This window comes from Nerophis ophidion, linkage group LG08 (genome assembly GCF_033978795.1).
Source record: "Nerophis ophidion isolate RoL-2023_Sa linkage group LG08, RoL_Noph_v1.0, whole genome shotgun sequence".
NCBI lineage: Eukaryota > Metazoa > Chordata > Actinopteri > Syngnathiformes > Syngnathidae > Nerophis > Nerophis ophidion.
The window spans coordinates 2,854,260-2,867,120 of record NC_084618.1 but is presented as its reverse complement, the minus strand read 5'-3'; the positions used below and the strand labels follow the sequence as shown (position 1 = coordinate 2,867,120).

The following is a 12,861-nucleotide window of genomic DNA, read 5'->3' as shown; positions in this document are numbered from 1 at the left end:
TATATATATATTATTTTTTTTTTTTCATCCTTACAGATAGACCTGAAGTTGATCTATCTAGAGATTTAATCATTGAAGAAATTTTAAAAAATGTCTTAATTTGTCAATTCAATTTTGTCAGTGGAAAAAGTCCTTTCGGGGGTGTTCCAGGTGCTTTTTCGGTGTATCCCTGTAGGCGTAAGGTGCGAGAAGGAGGAGGGGGTCCTGTTACCGCACATCCACCACTTAACACCCGCCACAACCTGCCTCTTTTAGCTCCAAGATAAATCTCAAAGGGCACAGCTGAGGAGGAAGGCGGCGTAAAGTCAGCACATTCCCAAATCAACATCCATGCATCCCCGCTAAAAACGCCATCGCATTCCAGCGTCCCCTGTAGGGATTTCACCTTCACTTTGACCTGGGGGGTCCAAAGTGTGGCCCGCAGCTCAGTATTTAACAAAATATTCCACTACCAAGTGGAATAAAAGAGCAAACCGGTAAAGTAAAAGTTGCAATGTTGACTTTAATAACACAAAGTTGCCGTGCAGGCTGTTTTTCTATTTAAAACGGTCATTGCTCAGTAGATAATAATGCATCAAAATCTTTGTAGTTAGGAATTATTGACCTATTAGAGCAGGGGTGTCAAACTCAAATACAAAGTGGGACAAAATTTGAAACGGAACAAAGCCGGGGGCCAAGGTTGAACAAATGAACCTTTTAATAGGGACCCAAACAAGTTTTGCATTAAATATTGAACAAGCAAGGCTTTTATAACTTTAGTGACGTGCAAAATCCAGTTTCAAATAATAATAATAATAATCATTAAAAAAATATCAATGGCATATCAAATACAATTTTTATAAAAATGGTATGCTTTTTTTTCTATTTGCAATCTGAGGTAAATATCACATTTTTTCCACAGGCTAATAATACATTTGAAAATAAAATAACAATAAAGAATGAACCAAACATTCAAGCCTTGAAGTAGCAAGAAAAAAATGCATGAATAAAACGTTAATTATTGGTCAGTTTGCTGGAAGTTTCCCGGAAGAGTTAGTGCTGCAAGGGGTTCTGGGTATTTGTTCTGTTGTGTTACGGTGCGGATGTTCACCCGAAATGTGTTTGTCATTCTTGTTTGGTGTGGGTTCACAGTGTGGCGCATATTTGTAACAGTGCTAAAGTTGTTTATACGGCCACCCTCAGTGTGACCTGTATGGCTGTTGACCAAGTATGCCGTGCATTCACTTGTGCGTATGGAGGAAAAGTGGACGTGACGACAGGTTGTAGAGAACGCTAAAGGCAGTGCCTTAAATGCACGCCCCCAATATAGTTGTCCAGGTGGAAATCGGTAGAAATTGGGGAGAATGGTTGCCCCGGGAGATTTTCGGGAGGGGCACTGAACTTCGGGAGTCTACCGGGAAAATGAGGAGGGTTGGCAAGTATGAGTATTAGCGGTGAATGCGGTGTTACAGCGACACCGACGCTGTATAACACCGGCGGGCCAGCTCTAATGCTAAATTAATATTGCCTCAAGGGCCACATTAAGTCACACGGCAGGCCAGACTTGGCCCACGGGCCAGAGTTTGACACCCGTGTATTAGAGGATCTAATTAATTCACTTCAAATATTCCACTTTGAACATTTTTGGGGAAAAAGATTGCATATTTTTTGTGTTTGCCATAAAAACTTTTCTATGACATAAATATCATAAAAACAAACACAAATTATAAAATTAAAGCTGCATGCAGCGATGGACGGGCCCAAATTTTGCTGGTGTTTCCTGCCTTTACCCATTCAACATATCTTTACCTGCACATTACCTACCTTCCCTGCATCCTGGGGTCACACTGGTGCCTCTTTATTTCACCCATACATGCTGGTGCTTCCTGCCATCACCCAGACAACATATCTTTACCTGCACTTTACCTACCTTCTCTGTATCCTGGAGTCAAACTGGTGCCTCCTTCTTTCACCCAGTCAACTTTACCCGCACATTACCTACCTTCTCTGTATTGTGTGGTCATGCTGGTGCTTCCTGCTTTTAAGCGGCCATCTTGAGACGGCAGCAGCGCAGAAGTTCTTTGAAGGCTCGTAAAATCAAAACCGGAGCAGTTTGAAAAACTCTTTGCGCAACTTTTAATCAGAAGGGTTCAATCTCTTTTCTGTGTGAGTTTGAAGCCGACACAACGAGCGCGCTCAGAGGAGATAATGTTTGAAAAAAGGTGACGGGTTTTTACAAAACTTTTGTTTTGAAGGGGTAATTGCCAACTTCCTGTTAGTTTTTGCTGAAGGATGTAGGTCTAAGTGAGACCGACATAGAGGTTTTTGTTTCATGTCTTTACAACATTCCTACTGGAAGTGACAAGCAGTTTTGTCTGTTTTCTTCCCAAGAGCAGTTTTGTCAGTGTTTTATTCCTAGGGGGCGCTAGAGCGCAATTTTGAGTTTTGGGGTTTTTTTTTTTTTATTAGATCGCGATTTCCACCAGTCCTGATGTGTGTGTCCAGTTTGGTGAGTTTTGAAGCATTTTAAGCGGGTCGAATTACAGCTCAAAGAGGCAAAAATTACATTTTTTTTAGGAAACTTTTGATTTGAAGGGGTTTTTGCCAACTTTTTGTTGATTTTTGCTGAAGGATGTAAGTGTATGAAATGTAGGTCTAAGTGAGACCTACATAGAGGTTTTTGTTTCATGTCTCTACAAAATTTCTAACGGAAGATACACGCAGTTTTGTTTGGATTTTTTCTTAGGGGGCGCTAGAGCGCAATTTTGAGTCTTGAGGTTTGGTTTTTTATTAGATGGCAATGTTCACCAGTCTTGATGTGTGTGTCAAATTTGGTGAGTTTTAAAGCATGTTGAGGGGGTCAAATTACAGCTCAAAGAGGCAAAAATGACATTTTTTTTAGGATACTTTTGATTTGAAGGGGTTTTTGCCAACTTTTTATTGATTTTTGCTGAAGGATGTAAGTGTATGAAATGTAGGTCTAAGTCAGACCTACATAGAGGTTTTTGTTTCATGTCTCTACAACATTTCTAACAGAAGATACACGCAGTTTTGTTTGGATTTTTTCCTAGGGGGCGCTAGAGCGCAATTTTGAGTTTTGAGGTTTGGTTTTTTATTAGATGGGAATTTTCACCAGTCTTGATGTGTGTGTTAAATTTGGTGAGTTTTAAAGCATGCTGAGGGGTCGAATTACAGCTCAAAGAGGCAAAAATGACATTTTTTTAGGATACTTTTGATTTGAAGGGTTTTTTGCCAACATTTTGTTGATTTTTGCTGAAGGATGTAAGTGTATGAAATGTAGGTCTAAGTCAGACCTACACAGAGGTTTTTGTTTCATCTCTCTGCGACATTCCTACTGGAAGTTACAAGCAGTTTTGTCTGTTTTCTTCCCAAGAGCAGTTTTGTCAGTGTTTTATTCCTAGGGGGCGCTAGAGCGCAATTTTGAGTTTTGGGTTGTTGTTTTTTTATTAGATCGCGATTTTCACCAGTCCTGATGTGTGTGCCAAGTTTGGTGAGTTTTGAAGCATATTAAGAGGGTCAAATTACAGCTCAAAGAGGCAAAAAAAAATGTTTAGGAAACTTTTGATTTGAAGGGGTTTTTGCCAACTTTTTGTTGATTTTTGCTGAAGGATGTAAGTGTATGAAAAGTAGGTCTAAGTCAGACCTACATCGAGGTTTTTGTTTCATGTCTCTACAACATTTCTAACAGAAGATACACGCAGTTTTGTTTGGATTTTTCCCTAGGGGGCGCTAGAGCGTAATTTTGAGTCTTGAGGTTTGGTTTTTTATTAGATGGCAATGTTCACCAGTCTTGATGTGTGTGTCAAATTTGGTGAGTTTTAAAGCATGTTGAGGGGGTCGAATTACAGCTCAAAGAGGCAAAAATGACTTTTTTTTTTTAGGAAACTTTTGATTTGAAGGGGTTTTTGCCAACTTTTTGTTGATTTTTGCTGAAGGATGTACGTGTGTGAAATGTAGGTCTAAGTCAGACCTACATAGAGGTTTTTGTTTCATGTCTCTACAACATTTCTAACAGAAGATACACGCAGTTTTGTTTGGATTTTTTCCTAGGGGGCGCTAGAGCGTAATTTTGAGTCTTGAGGTTTGTTTTTTTTATTAGATGGCAATTTTCGCCAGTCCTGATGTGTGTGTCAAATTTGGTGAGTTTTAAAGCATGTTAAGGGGGTCAAATTACAGCTCAAAGAGGCAAAAATGACATTTTTTTAGGATACTTTTGATTTGAAGGGGTTTTCGCCAACTTTTTGTTGATTTTTGCTGAAGGATGTACGTGTATGAAATGTAGGTCTAAGTCAGACCTACATCGAGGTTTTTGTTTCATGTCTCTACAACATTTCTAACAGAAGATACACGCAGTTTTGTTTGGATTTTTTTCCTAGGGGGCGCTAGAGTGCAATTTTGAGTCTTGAGGTTTGGTTTTTTTATTAGATGGCAATTTTCACCAGTCCTGATGTGTGTGTCAAATTTGGTGAGTTTTAAAGCATGTTAAGGGGGTCAAATTACAGCTCAAAGAGGTGGCAGTATAATAATAATAAAACCTTAGAAATACAATAGGGTCCTCTGTCCCAAAGGGACATTCGGTCCCTAAAAACGTAAAATTGATCTAATGTTAAAAATGAAGTGGGGGTCCAAAACAAAATATGACATCAGTGATCTACAGACTTAAGCCAAAATAGATAACTAAAAAATAAAATGTTATGACATATTTTCAACACTTTTATGAGTGAGGCCCTTTGGGATCCCCAATAATTAGGGACCGAATGTCCCTTTGGGTGGAGGACCCTTTTGAATTTGTAGCGTTTTATTCTTTCTTTCTTTCTTTCTTTATTATTATTCCGCAGCTTTGAGCTGTAATTTGACCCTCTTAACATGCTTCAAAACTCACCGAATTTGACACACACATCAGGACTGGCGAAAATAGCAATTTAATTTAAAAAAAAAACCTAACCCCAAAACTAAAAATTGTGCTCTAGCGCCCCCTAGGAAGAAAACACAGACAAAACTGCTTGTAACTTCCAGTATGAATGTCGTAGTGACACGAAACAATAACCCCTATATAGGTCTCACTTAGACCTAAATTTCATACAATGACATTCTTCAGCAAAAATCAACAGGAAGTTTGAAATTCCCCCTTCAAAATGAAAGGTTTGTAAAAACACTCACTTTTGCCACTTTGAGCTGTAATTTGACCCCCTTAACATGCTTCAAACTGGACACACACATCAGGACTGGCGAAAATTGCGATCTAATAAAAAAACCTAACCCCAAAACTCACAATTGCGCTCTAGCGCCCCCTACGAATAAAACATAGACACAATTGCTCTTAGGAAGAAAACACAGACAAAACTGCCTGTAACTTCCAGTAGGAACGGCATAGAGACATGAAAGAAAAACCCCTATGTAGGTCTCACTTAGGCCTACATTTCATATATTGACAACTCCCAGCCAAAATCAACAGCAAAAACAACCGTCCAACATTTTACAACTAATTGTAAACTTATAGGTGCCGACCATCAGGGCCGAATTGCGACGAGAGAGTGTGTCGATCTTAAAATATTACGCCGAGTTGGTAAGTCTATCTGTTTGCTAATTGTAGCTACTAGCCATACCCATGTATTTTCAATGGGCGGTTAGCATCGGGTTAACCCCTATGTAGGTCTCACTTAGGCCTACATTTCATATATTGACAACTCCCAGCCAAAATCAACAGCAAAAACAACCGTCCAACATTTTACAATTAATTGTAAACTTATAGGTGCCGACCATCAGGGCCGAGTTGCGACGGGAGAGTGTGTCGATGTTAAAATATTACGCCGAGTTGGTAAGTCTATCTGTTTGCTAGCCGTACCCATGTATTTTCAATGGGCGGTTAGCATCGGGTTAACCCCTATGTAGGTCTCACTTAGGCCTACATTTCATATATTGACAACTCCCAGCCAAAATCAACAGCAAAAACAACCGTCCAACATTTTCTTTTACAACTAATTGTAAACTTATAGGTGCCGACCATCAGGGCCGAGTTGCGACGAGAGAGTGTGTCGATGTTAAAATATTACGCCGAGTTGGTAAGTCCATCTGTTTGCTAGCCATACCCATTTATTTTCAATGGGCGGTTAGCATCGGGTTAACCCCTATGTAGGTCTCACTTAGGCCTACATTTTATATATTGACAACTCCCAGCCAAAATCAACAGCAAAAACAACCGTCCAACATTTTACAACTAATTGTAAACTTATAGGTGCCGACCATCAGGGCCGAGTTGCGACGAGAGAGTGTGTCGATGTTAAAATATTACGCCGAGTTGGTAAGTCTGTTTGCTAATTGTAGCTACTAGCCGTACCCATGTATTTTCAATGGGCGGTTAGCATCGGGTTTTAATCCCGTTTCCTCCTATGTGTCTGATCCGATTGAAATTCTTTGTTTTTCGAGTATTTATTTTGGGTACTTGCATGTGGTGCCTGACTGTTGTGGCGTTTTAAGGCCATCTGCACTTTTTATTGTTCTATCTGTTTGCTAATAGTAGCTACTAGCCGTACCCATGTATTTTCATTCTAACTTATATCTGTCAGTAGACACGTTATGGAAGATAATAACTACAACATTTATAATACTAAGTAGTTCTAACTTATATTTGTCAGTAGGCATGTTATGGAAGGTAAAAACGACATTTATAATAAAAAGTAGTGTATTGTTCTAACTTATATCTGTCAGTAGACACGTTATGGAAGGTAAAAACTACAATATAATACAAAGTAGTGTGTTGTTCTAACTTATATCTGGGAAGCCCAGACTTCCCTCTCCTCAGCCACTTCCATATATACTCGGTCCCCGTCCATCGCTGCTTGCAACTTTAATTTTATTTGGATTTTCTTTTTTTTTTAAACTGTCATTGTTAAAAGAAAAAATATTAATATCAATTTTGTTATGATTTATTGACCTATCAAATATTCCACTTTGAAATATTTTCCAAGAAAAAATTATTTCATATTTTGTGTTTTTCTCATGAACAAAAGGGCAAAATAAAAATAAGAAAATAAATCCAGTTTGAAATATTTTTGGGGAAAATATTGCATATGATGTGTGTGTGTCGTAAAAACTTTTTTTTTGTTTGTTTTTTTTGTTTTTTTCAAAGAAAAAAGGGCATAATAATAATAACAAATACAATTGTGAAAAAAACAATGTAACTAAAACATTCACAGATCGAGCTGAAGTTGATGTAGATATTGAAGCGTTAAATTTTTTTTTTACATTTTTATGGATGAGACCATTCCGGGTCCCAGAGAAACTTTTTTTAAGGTAAAAAAAAATCTATATAGTGTATTCGTTTTCAAAATGGCCCCCACATGATTTGATTTTTCAGTGCGTGGCCCTCAGTGGAAACTATTTGGACCCCCCAGTCTTAATGAAATAGTAAAGATGTAACCAGCCCTCCATAATCATCACATGCAATCGTTTCCCCGAAAAATGTTCAAAGTGGAATATTTGATGTGAATTAATTAAATCCTATCATAGGTCAATAATTCATAACAACATAGATTTAATTATATTATATTTTTGAGCAAAGACAGTTAAAAAAAATCACATTAAACCTCCTGGGGACCCAAAAGGGTCCCATTCATAAAATTGTAAAAATAAGTTATTTTTTTATTTTATTTGTTTTACTTTCAATGACTAAATCTCTAGATCTATCTATCAATTATATATTTTTGTAATTTGTGTTTGTTTTGTTTTGGGACATTTATGTCATAGAAAGCTTTTTATGGTAAACACAAAAAATATGCAATCTTTTCCCCCCCAAAATTTTCAAAGTGGAATATTTATTGTGACCTTATTGGAGCGTTGAATAGGTCAATAATTCATAACAACATTGATTTTGATGCATTTTTTTTTGTCTAGCAATGACCATTAAAAAAAAAAAATCACACTAAACCTCCCAGGGACCCAAAAGACTCTCATTCGTAAGTGTAAAAATAAGTAATTTTTTTATTTTCTTTTTTTTACTTTCAATGCCTAAATCTCTAGATCAACTTTAGATTATACCTTTTTATAATTTTTGTTTGTTTTATGACATTTAGGTCATAGAAAACTTTTTAATGCAAACACAAAAAAATATGCAAACTTTTCCACAAAAAAATTTCAAAGTGGAATATTTGATGTGATTTAGTTAGATCCTCTATTTAGTCAATAATTCATTAGATTAAATTAGATTAGATTAGATAGTACTTTATTTATTCCGTCAGGAGAGTTCCTTCAGGAAAATTAAAATTTTCAGCACAATCCCATTCAAGATCAGACAAACATTACAGGGAGACAGAACAGGGCATAACAACATTGATTTTCATGCATTTTTCCTTTTTTTTTTTTCGAGCAATGACTATCAAAAAAAAAAAATGTCACTAAACCTCCTGGGGACCCAAAAAGCCCCCATTCCTAAAAGTGTAAAAATAAGTATTTTTTTTTTTTTTTTAACTTTCAATGCCTAAATCTGTAGATCAACTTTAGATTCATCCATCAATTATACAATTTTATCATTTTAGTTTTCTTATTTTATGACATTTATGTCATATAAAACTTTTTATGGTAAACACAAAAAATATGCAATCTTTTCCCCCCAAAATGTTCAAAGTGGAGTATTTTGATGTGAATTAATTAGATCCTCTGATAAGTCAATAATTCATAACAACATTGTTTGGATGCAATTTTTTTTCGAGCAATGACCATTAAAAAAAAATCACACTAAACCACCTAGGGACCCAAAAGGGCCCCATTCATAAAAGTGTAAAAAAATGTTTTTTTTGTTTTTTTTTTCTTTTTACTTTCAATGCCTAAATCTTTAGATCAACTTTAGATTAATCCATCAATTATACAATGTTATGATTTTGGTTTGCTTATTTTATGACATTTTTGTAATTGAAAACTTTGTATGACAAACAAAAAATATGCAATTTTCTTCCCCCAACATTTTTCAAAATGGAATATTTTGATGTGACCTTATTGGAGCGTTGAGTAGGTCAATAATTAATAACAACATTGATTTTGATGCTTTTTTTTTTTTTTTTTTTTGAGCAATGACCATTAAAAAAAATAAAAAATCACACTAAACCTCCTGGGCACCCAAAAAGCCCCCATTCATAAAAGTGTAAAAATAAGTATTTATTTTTATTTTTTTACTTTCAATGCCTAAATCTGTAGATCAACTTTAGATTCATCCATCAATTATACAATTTTATAATTTTAGTTTTCTTATTTTATGACATTTATGTCATATAAAACTTTTTATGGTAAACACAAAAAATATGCAATCTTCCCCCCCCAAAATGTTCAAAGTGGAGTATTTTGATGTGAATTAATTAGATCCTCTGATAAGTCAATAATTCATAACAACATTGATTTGGATGCATTTTTTTTTCGAGCAATGACCATTAAAAAAAAATCACACTAAACCACCTAGGGACCCAAAAGGGCCCCATTCATAAAAGTGTAAAAAAATGTTGTTGGTTTTTTTTTTCTTTTTACTTTCAATGCCTAAATCTTTAGATCAACTTTAGATTAATCCGTCAATTATACAATGTTATGATTTTGGTTTGCTTATTTTATGACATTTTTGTAATTGAAAACTTTGTATGGCAAACACAAAAAATATGCAATTTTTTCCCCCCAAATTTTTCAAAGTGGAATATTTTGGTGTGACCTTATTGGAGCGTTGAGTAGGTCAATAATTAATAACAACATTGATTTTGATGCTTTTTTTTTTTTTTTTTTTTTTTTTTTTGAGCAATGACCATTAAAAAAAAAAAAAAATCACACTAAACCTCCTGGGCACCCAAAAGGGCCCCTTTCATAAAAGTGTAAAAATTTGTAATTTTTTAATTTATTTTTTTACCTTCAACGCCTAATCTCTAAATCAACTTTAGATCCATCCATCAATTATACGCTTTTGTAATTTTTGTTAGTTTATTTTATGACATTTTTGTAATTGAAAACTTTGTATGGCAAACACAAAAAATATGCAATTTTTTCCCCTGAAATTTTTCAAAATGGAATATTTTGATGTGACCTTATTGGAGCGTTGAGTAGGTCAATAATTAATAACAACATTGATTTTGATGCTTTTTTTTTTGTTTGTTTTTTTGAGCAATGACCATTAAAAAAAAAAAATCACACTAAACCTCCTGGGCACCCAAAAAGCCCCCATTCATAAAAGTGTAAAAATAAGTATTTATTTATTTTTTTTAACTTTCAATGCCTAAATCTGTAGATCAACTTTAGATTCATCCATCAATTATACAATTTTATAATTTAAGTTTTCTTATTTTATGACATTTATGTCATATAAAACTTTTTATGGTAAACACAAAAAATATGCAATCTTTTCCCCCCAAAATGTTCAAAGTGGAGTATTTTGATGTGAATTAATTAGATCCTCTGATAAGTCAATAATTCATAACAACATTGTTTGGATGCAATTTTTTTTCCAGCAATGACCATTAAAAAAAATCACACTAAACCACCTAGGGACCCAAAAGGGCCCCATTCATAAAAGTGTAAAAAAATGTATTTTTTGTTTTTTTTTCTTTTTACTTTCAATGCCTAAATCTTTAGATCAACTTTAGATTAATCCATCAATTATACAGTGTTATGATTTTGGTTTGATTATTTTGTGACATTTTTGTAATTGAAAACTTTGTATGGCAAACACAAAAAATATGCAATTTTTTCCCCCCAAATTTTTCAAAGTGGAATATTTTGATGTGACCTTATTGGAGCGCTGAGTAGGTCAATAATTAATAACAACATTGATTTTGATGCATTTTTTTTTGAGCAATGACCATTAAAAAAAAAAAAAATCACACTAAACCTCCTGGGCACCCAAAAGGGCCCCTTTCATAAAAGTGTAAAAATTGGTAATTTTTAAATTTATTTTTTACCTTCAACGCCTAATCTCTAGATCAACTTTAGATCCATCCATCATTTATAGGCTTTTGTAATTTATGTTAGTTTATTTTATGACATTTTTAACGTAGAAAACTTTTTATGGCAAACACAAAAAATATGCAATCTTTTCCCCCCAAAAAATTTCAAAGTGGAATATTTTGATGTGACCTTATTGGAGCGTTGAGTAGGTCAATAATTAATAACAACATTGATTTTGATGCTTTTTTTTTTTTTTTGAGCAATGACCATAAAAAAAAAAAATCACACTAAACCTCCTGGGCACCCAAAAAGCCCCCATTCATAAAAGTGTAAAAATAAGTATTTTATTTTTTTTTTTAACTTTCAATGCCTAAATCTGTAGATCAACTTTAGATTCATCCATCAATTATACAATTTTATAATTTTAGTTTTCTTATTTTAGGACATTTATGTCATATAAAACTTTTTATGGTAAACACAAAAAATATGCAATCTTTTCCCCCCCAAAAATTTCAAAGTGGAATATTTTGATGTGACCTTATTGGAGCGCTGAGTAGGTCAATAATTCATAACATTGATTTTGATGCATTTTTTGTTCGAGCAATGACCATTAAAAAGAAAAAAAAATCACACTAAACCTCCTGGGGACCCAAAAGGGCCCCTTTCATAAAAGTGTAAAAATTGGTAATTTTTTAATTTTTTTTTTTACCTTCAACGCCTAATCTTTAAATCAACTTTAGATCCATCCATCATTTATACGCTTTTGTAATTTGTGTTAGTTTATTTTATGACATTTTTAACGTAGAAAACTTTTTTATGGCAAACACAAAAAATATGCAATCTTTTCCCCCCCAAAAATTTAAAGTGGAATATTTTGATGTGACCTTATTGGAGCGCTGAGTAGGTCAATAATTCATAACAACATTGATTTTGATGCTTTTTTTGTTCGAGCAATGACCATTAAAAAGAAAAAAAAATCACACTAAACCTCCTGGGGACCCAAAAGGGCCCCATTCCAAAAAGTGTAAAAATAAGTAAAAAAATATTTTTAAATTTTTTTACTTTCAACGCCTAAATTTCTAGATCATCTTTAAAATCATCTATCGATATGTTTTTATGAAACACATGAGGGGAAACAAATGTGCTGATAAGACAAATCACAAACATTTGACTGTAAATAAGTCCTTGAACTTCAACTGGCTTCTGAATTATTTAACAGCTACCACTGCATCGCTGCCAGATCATGCAGCAAACACACACACACACACACACACACACACACACACACACACACACACACACACACACACACACACACACACACACTTACACACACACACACACCTTACCTAAGAAGCTAGGTATAAGCTCCCTGCACAAGATGGGCTTTTGTTGTGGTTTGTAGACACGTCCTGCTAGATTTCAGTTCCCGACGTCCTGGTATTGTTGCGGGCGAGACACGTCTCGGCCCCCACAGAGAGTGACACGGGGTCTAGTGGGTTGGGGGCCGCTCCTGTGGGTGTGAAAAGAGGGGTGGGGAGGTGGGTGTGGTGTTACAAGTTCAGTAACCTGCCAGTTGCCATCTTGAAGAAAGGACCACGGTTGACTCCTGTGGAAGTTCTTCTCATGCAGAGGTCGAGTACTTTACTGAGGGCCACACACTGAAACAGCAAAACATGCGGGGGCCATTTTCATATTTGTCATTTTCAAAATCAATATAGATTTTTTTTTTTTTTTACCTTCAGGGCTTCCCTCAAGTTTGGTCAGAAGGTCATAAAAAAGTCATATATTCATTGCATTTCATTTTTTATTCAATGCTTAATTTACAAATCAACTTCAGGTCAATCTGTCAATACAACCTTTTTTTTTTGTTTTGTTTTTAATTATGTTTTATTTATTTTTTTCAATCCTTTTTTTTAACCAGAAAAACACAAAATATGCAATATTTTC

The 12,861-nt window shown here is 34.8% G+C and overlaps 1 protein-coding gene across 3 annotated transcripts in view; it reads right to left on the bottom strand.

Moving 5' to 3' along the window:
- myoz1b (myozenin 1b) overlaps positions 1 to 12,419 on the bottom strand; it is a 48,836-nt gene extending 36,417 nt beyond the window's left edge. For 2 of the 3 annotated variants that reach the window (XM_061907293.1, XM_061907296.1), the window contains exon 1: positions 12,261 to 12,419. The gene's annotated coding sequence lies outside the window, so the exon portion shown is untranslated. The remainder of the gene's footprint in view (positions 1 to 12,260) is intronic. The other variant, XM_061907295.1, reaches the window with a different exon arrangement.
- Between the last annotated feature and the right edge of the window lie 442 nt (positions 12,420 to 12,861).